The following is a 7,376-nucleotide window of genomic DNA, read 5'->3' as shown; positions in this document are numbered from 1 at the left end:
TAATTTCTGACATTTGTTTTGATTTAAATAAAATATTAAATCATTTTATAACCTTATGCCAATTTTTGCAGGAGCTAGATATATTATTCCAGAGCTCCCCAACAGGTGGCATAATTTTTGGACATATATTAATATATATAACTAATATATTTCCAATGCAAATATTTATGCATTAATTCCAAATGCCCAAAATAAATACTTATGAGCTCTTAAAAATATTGGTTTGATTTTTATCTCTGTCCAATATTTTCAGAGAGCAACATGAGCATTTTCTTGGACCTTTTTGGAGAAATTTTTATTTGGATCATTTTCAGAAATGATTCTGAGGGTTTCACAAATCCCCATTTCAAGTTTCTGATGAAAGAGTAAACATGATGCAACACTCTAATGCATGACTAGCTAGGGTGTGACAAATACACATTACACGTACGCATAACATGCAAGTATGTGTTGTACAACATGGCATCACAGCATAACTTAACAACTCATATAGATAAAGGCTCAAAAGAGCCATCATAGCATTTATTACAAACAAGGGTCACATGACCCAACATTCAGAGCAATCAAGCAACAAGCGGAAGCATTACATGTCTGAGTACAGACATCTATAAATGGAAAAGGCTGAAGAGCCTGACTATCTACAACATCCGATCAAGATCGTAGCTGAGGTACAAACTACTCGTCGAAGTCCACGAGAACACTATTAAGACCGAAGTCTCCGCTGCCAAAGCATAAATAAAGTAACATGAGTACAAAGGTACTCAGCAAGACTTACATCAGATCCTATCATACATGCATGTGTATCAAGAAGGTAATGTGGGGTTTAGTTGCAGCAAGCCAGCTTTGACTCAGTGGCTATCCTATTCTACGACTACCAGAAACTCTTGAGGTGATATGGCGCACACGAGTCCACTAATCACCACACAATACACTACTATGGATTCATCCTCGTCTCCCTACGAGAAGGTCATCCATAGCACTCACACTTGTCTTGAGCATTTTATAGTATCCACTTCAAGTTGTCTATGTACCATGTAAGCATCCAACAAGTCCATAACCGCGGACCCGACTATTCGAATAGATCATGTTAACCCTGCAGGGGTGTACTTCTTCACACACGCTCTCGCCACTTACCGCCATGTACACGTCATGTATCTCGGCAACCTTCAAGCGGAAGCCTGGCGAGGGTGTCGGCCACGACCTGACTAACCACACAAGACTCTAGTCCAGGTTTATCGCCTATTCGGGTTCCATCCGCAAGGAGATCCGGCTGGGGTGTCGCTGACGGCCCCAAACGATGTGAGCAGGGTTCCCGAGCCCACCATCCGGGTGCCACTCGGTACACCGGGCCACGTGTGCCTAGTCTGTCCCAAGCCCACCCTGCCGGGTGCCACTTGGTAGAAAAATAGCACTACCTACAAACACCAGAAACTAGTTGCGACTCCTGGACAGAGATCAAGTTGGCTAATAAGTCGAGAGGGGCACTTAAGCATTCCAATGTGTGGTAGTAGCTAGTCATTGGACGACATACATAGAACCCAGTGCTTAAGGACGGTTCCAGTGAGACAACCCACCATGTACTCCTACATGGCCTCTCACCGCTACCTTTACCAAATCGTGTTCACACACTTCACTCTCAGCATCAGAACATATCGTAACACTCCAATTCATTCCCAATGAATCAGACCTGACACAACTCTAAGCAATAGCAGTCATAGCATGGTAGGAACACAACATGGCTCAATCAACTCCTACACATGCTAGTGGGTTTCAACTATTTACTGTGGCAATGACAGGTCATGCAGAGGAATGGGTTCAACTACCGCAGCACAAAGTAGCAGATGAATCGTTGTTGTCCTAATGCAATAACTGAGAGCAGGAGCGAGAGAGTAGGATTGTATCGGAATGAACAAGGGGGTTTGCTTGCCTGGTAAATCAACAAGGGAGGCACTGCTTCATAGACAGGTACTCTAGAACAGACTCCGGAGCAGGACCTATCGAGAAGGAACGGTGCCAACAATCAAAACACAAGCATATGCAACACAATGATGCGTAAACATGGCATGAAGATGTGATGCTGATTGTGCTAATCCAGCTAGCATTATATTTGGATGAAGTCCATTTGAACCAAAGGTTCAAATGCATCTCCAAAATAAGCTCTTTATATAAGCCATTATAGTGTTTCACTTATACAACATGTATAAGTTGGTTTGTCATGCATGAAACTAGTATAGATGGAAAGGTTGCATTTTTCTGATAATTTTTCATATATAAATTATTTCAATCTGAGCTACGGTTGAATTTCTATGAATTTTTGAAGTTTAAATTATTTTCTGGAATTTCCTGAATTAAAATAATTCCAAAAAATAAATAATTGCGCCAGCATTGAGTAAGCATGACGTCAGCAAGTCAACTACGGCTGACTGGGTCAAACCTGACGTGTGGGGTCCACACGTCAGCGTCATAGTTAGTTAACAGGGGGTTATTTGCTTAATTAAAGGATTAGGGGGGGTCGGGGCCCACTGGTCAGTGTTAGTGGCTAATTAGGTTTAGTTAATATTTAACTAAAATTAGCAGGGCCTGGCCCCACTAGTCAGCGACCCTGGGGGGTCAAACCCCAGGTCAAACAAGTCAAACCCGCCGGCGGTTAGTCGCCGGCGAGATCCGCGGCGTACTTGTGCCCCGGGTTTCTTCTGTGGTGCTCCAAATGACGCGCGGCTAGGTGCGTTGGAGAGCCAGCTCGATGGCGCGTCGGCCGGTGGCCGTGGCTGGGCCTGGGATGGCCGGAGTCGGTGGCGGCGAGCTCGGTTGCGGCCGCCGGAGTTCGGTCGTGCACGAGAGAGCGTTTGGAGCTCGAAGACGAGCGAAGCAAAGCGCTAGGGATGCTCTACGGGGCCTTATGAGCTTGTTGGACTCGCCGGGGTGACCAAATGGTCACCGGAGCTGCGTCGACGGCGGCGAAGGTTCGGCCATGGTGGAGACGACAGCTAGAGGGCGAGCGCGACCAGGGGAGAGAGGGGAACGGTGGCGGAGCTCACCGCGGTTGCAGCGTGCGTCGAAGCGGGCTCGGGGACGCACTGGAGACGGCGAATCGGAGTCGGCGGTAGGTGGCGTCCGAGGAGGAAGACGATGGCGATGGCGGCTCCACATGGCGTCCGGCGTCTTGTGGCTTGACGGAGGAGACGAGGAAGTCATGGCGGAGCTTCTGCGCGTGTCGGAGAGGCGAGGGGGAGGCTGTGGCTACGGCTACGGTGGACGGCAGCGATGAGCTCCGCTCGGCTGCGCGCGAGAGAGAGTGCAGAGGAGGGGGAAGGAATGAGAGAGAGTGAGAGGGTACGCGGGGGCGTGGCGACGTCCGGGGCGTTCCAGGGCGACGAGGAGGGCGCCAGGCAGGCAGAGAGGGAGGTGGCGTGGCGCGGCGGAGCGCGCGCGCGTCGGGCACGCTCCCATCCCCCTGTCGAGGACGAAGACGACAGAGGAGGGGCCAGTGGGCTGGGCCGGCGCTGGCTGCTGCTGGGCTGCATAGGGAGGAGGCCCAGGTAAGTATCCTTTTTTTATTACTGTTTTCTATTTTTCTGACATATGTTTTGATTTAGTAATAATACCAAATCAATTTATTTCCTTATGCCCATTTTTGCAGGAGCTAACTATATTATTCCAGAGCTCCTTAACAAGTGGCATAATTTTTTGAACATATATTAATATATATAACTAATATATATCCAATGCAAATATTTATGCATTAATTCCAAATGCCCAAAATAAATACTTATGAGCTCTTAAAAATATTGGTTTGTTTTTTATCTCTGTCCAATAATTTCAGAGAGCAAGATGAGCATTTTCTTGGACCCTTTTGGAGAAATTTTTATTTGGGTCACTTCAAAAATGATTCTGACGGTTTCACAAATCCTCATTTCAAAATTAAATGAAATTTAAACATGATGCACAAATGACTAGCTAGCCTTGAGCATACCAGAACTAGGGATGTGACAACTCGCCCCCAGTTGAAAGAATCTCGTCCCGAGATTCAGGGGTCGACGGAAAAAAAACGGGGTACTCCAGTCGAAGACGATCTTCTCGCTCCCACGTAGCTTCTCTCTCGGAATGATGAGACCACTGAACTTTGAGAAACTTGATGTTCTGACGTCGAGTGACACGCTCTGCTTGATCAAGAATGCGAACCGGGTACTCTCGGTATGTGAGGTTATCTTGGAGATCAAGCGTTTCGTGGTCCACTCCGCGGATGGGATCCGAGAAGCAACGCCTGAGTTGAGAGACGTGGAAGACATCATGAACTCGAGAAAGGTGTGGGGGTAGTTCCAACTAGTAGGCAACCTCTCCTCGTTTAGCGAGAATGCGAAAGGGACCAATGTAACGAGGAGCCAACTTGCCCTTGATACCGAAACGATGGGTACCCTTCAAGGGAGTAACCCGAAGGTAAGCTTTTTCGCCAACTTCATAAGTCATATCCTTATGATGACGATCATACTGACTCTTTTGACGAGACTGGGTTGTTTTCAAGTTCTCACGAATGATGCGAACTTGCTCTTCTGCCTCCTGGATCATGTCCGGTCCAAAGGATTGTCTTTCACCGGTTTCTGACCAGTTCAAAGGTGTTCGACATCTTCGTCCATAGAGAACCTCAAAAGGAGCTTTCTTGAGGCTGGATTGATAGCTATTGTTATAAGCAAACTTGGCAAAAGGAAGACATTTCTCCCAATCCATACCGAATGAGATAACGCAAGCTCTAAGCATGTCTTCGAGAATTTGGTTGACCCGTTCCACCTGACCACTCGACTGAGGGTGGAAAGCGGTACTGAAGGAAAGATGGGTTCCCATGGCAGTTTGGAAACTCTCCCAGAAATGAGAAGTGAAAAGACTGCCACGGTCTGAATTGATCTCTAGTGGAACACCATGAAGTGACACTATTCGAGAAATGTATAAGTCAGCAAGCTGACTAGCAGTGATGCTATCTCGAACAGGAAGGAAGTGAGCCACTTTGGAAAGACGATCAACGACTACGAAGATAGCGTTATTCCCTCTCTTGGTCCTGGGAAAGCCGGTGATGAAGTCCATACCAACTTTATCCCATTTCCATTCAGGAATAGCTAAAGGCTGAAGGGTGCCAGCAGGTCTTTGATGCTCTGCCTTAACGCGACAACAAACGTCACATTTAGCAATGAACTCAGCGATTTCTCTCTTCATCCTAGTCCACCAGAACCTCTGGCGTAGATCCTGATACATCTTAGTACTACCGGGATGAATCATGAGAGGAGATTCATGCGCCTCCTTAAGAATCAATTGTCGAAGATGTTGACTCTTGGGAACCACCAAGCGATTCACAAAGAAGACAACACCTCGATCATCCATAGAGAAACATCCACCAACTCCCTTCTTAATGTTTCTCTTAATGTGGATAACACCCCTATCAAACTTCTGGTCAGAGATGATCTGATCCTCAAGGGTAGGTTTCGCCAACAAGGTAGAAAGGAATCCATGAGGAGCCATGTGAAGGTTAAGCTTACAGAATTCCTCATGGAGAAGTGGTTGGCCTTGCTGCAACATGAGATTGTTGCAATAGGATTTACGGCTTAGAGCATCAGCCATGACATTGGCTTTGCCTGGGGTGTAGGTAATCCCTAGATCATAATCTGTGATCAACTCCAACCAACGTCTTTGCCTAAGGTTCAAATCTGGTTGGGTGAAGATATACTTGAGACTCTGGTGATCAGTGTAGATCTCGCAACGTTTACCAAGGAGGTAATGTCGCCAGGTCTTGAGTACATAGACTACGGCTGCAAGCTCTAGATCATGTGTAGGATAATTATCCTCATGTGGATGCAACTGTCGAGATGCATAGGCAATCACATGACGACCCTGCATAAGAATGCAACCTAGTCCCTGTCGTGAGGCGTCACAATAGATAACAAAGTCCTTTGTGAAATCCGGTGGCACAAGTACGGGAGCAGAAGTCAGGCGTCTTTTCAGTTCCTGAAAACTGTACTCACACTGTGGGGACCACTCGAACTTTTTATCTTTCTTGAGAAGTTCCGTGAGGGGTTTGGCTACTTTGGAGAAATTTTCAACAAAGCGGCGACAATAGCTGGCTAGACCAAGGAAACTCCTAACTTGTTTAACGGTCTCAGGTGGAGTCCAATCGAGAACGGCTTTAACTCTCTCGGGGTTGACAGCAATGCCCTTACCAGAGATTACGTGGCCTAGGTAGGTCACTTCTGGCAACCAAAATTCACACTTGGAGAACTTGGCATAAAGGCGGTGCTCTCTGAGTTTTTCTAATACAAGTCTAAGATGTTCGGCATGCTCTTCTTCGTTCTTCGAGTAAATAAGAATATCATCGAGGTAAACCACGACGAACTTATCTAAGTACTCCATGAAGATCGAGTTCATCAAGCGGGAGAATGTAGCTGGAGCGTTGGTTAGACCGAAGGACATGACGGTGTACTCGTACTGGCCATAACGAGTGACAAAAGCTGTCTTGGGAATGTCCCCGTTTCTGATCTTAATTTGGTGGTAGCCTAACCTTAAATCCATCTTGGAAAAGACTGAGGATCCAGCGAGCTGATCATACAGATCGTTGATCCTGGGGAGCGGATATTTGTTCTTTATCGTGACCAAATTAACGGGACGATAATCTACAACCATCCGGTCCTTACCATCCTTCTTCTTGACGAAGAGGACGGGGCAAGCCCAAGGAGAAGAACTAGGACGGATGAAACCTTTTTGCAAGGACTCATCAAGTTGTTTCTTAAGCTCGGCTAGTTCTAAGGGTGCCATCTTGTAGGGTCTCCTAGAGATTGGAGCTATTCCTGGGATAAGATCTATGACGAACTCTACATCTCTGTCAGGTGGAACACCTGGCAGTTCCTCTGGAAAGACATCCGGAAAGTCACGGACTACCGGGATATCTTCAAGGTCTGGAAGAGGGCTGGCATTAAGAGAATAGAGCTGACGCTTTGCAACTCTAGTGGAGACAGTGACTATCTTGCCAGATGGGTGTGTAAGCTGAACAGATCTTGTGTAACAATCAATCTTGGCATGATGAGCTGTCATCCAGTCCGTACCCAAGATGATATTAATATCTGAGGACTTGAGAGCTACAAGTGATGCAAGGAATACAAGTCTGTCAACAAGGATTTCATTTCCATGGCTAATTCTGGTGGTCTGCCATCTAGACCCTGGGGTTTGGATTTCAAGCGGAGTTGGCATATCACAAAATGACATGTCGTGCAAACGAGCATAGCCTTCAGAAATGAAGGAGTGAGATGCTCCAGTATCGAACAAAACCGATGCTGGATGACAATTGACAAGGAGTGTACCAAGAACGACATCTGGATCATCATGAGCGTCTTTAGCTG

This window comes from Triticum dicoccoides, chromosome 4B, assembly GCF_002162155.2.
Source record: "Triticum dicoccoides isolate Atlit2015 ecotype Zavitan chromosome 4B, WEW_v2.0, whole genome shotgun sequence".
In the NCBI taxonomy this organism is placed as follows: Eukaryota; Viridiplantae; Streptophyta; class Magnoliopsida; order Poales; family Poaceae; genus Triticum; species Triticum dicoccoides.
This window is presented reverse-complemented; position numbering follows the sequence as displayed.